Raw genomic sequence first — 341 nt, forward strand, 5'->3', positions numbered from 1 at the left:
ATGCATTGGAAAGTTTTTTTTTCATTATCATTTTAATGGTACGAATGCCACCTGAAATCGAGGAGAACAACTATCTAATTAATATAATGCCGATAATGGATATGAAAGTTTAGATAGGTAGTATGCTTTTGATTCTTAAAGAAACGTGAGAAGTCAGACGAAGGTTGAAAATCCCATTCTTGAAAGTAAAAGAACCAAAGTCTTGTCATTGGTTGTGTAAAGTGGTCAGTCACGTCACGAAATTCTATTAATCGCTCTGTAAACTTTCACGTCACTCGAGTCACACAACAAAATATATCTTAATATCAGAATAAAATATACACATTTGCCAGTTCCCTCAT

This window comes from Penaeus monodon, chromosome 23 (assembly GCF_015228065.2).
Source record: "Penaeus monodon isolate SGIC_2016 chromosome 23, NSTDA_Pmon_1, whole genome shotgun sequence".
Classification (NCBI taxonomy): Eukaryota; Metazoa; Arthropoda; class Malacostraca; order Decapoda; family Penaeidae; genus Penaeus; species Penaeus monodon.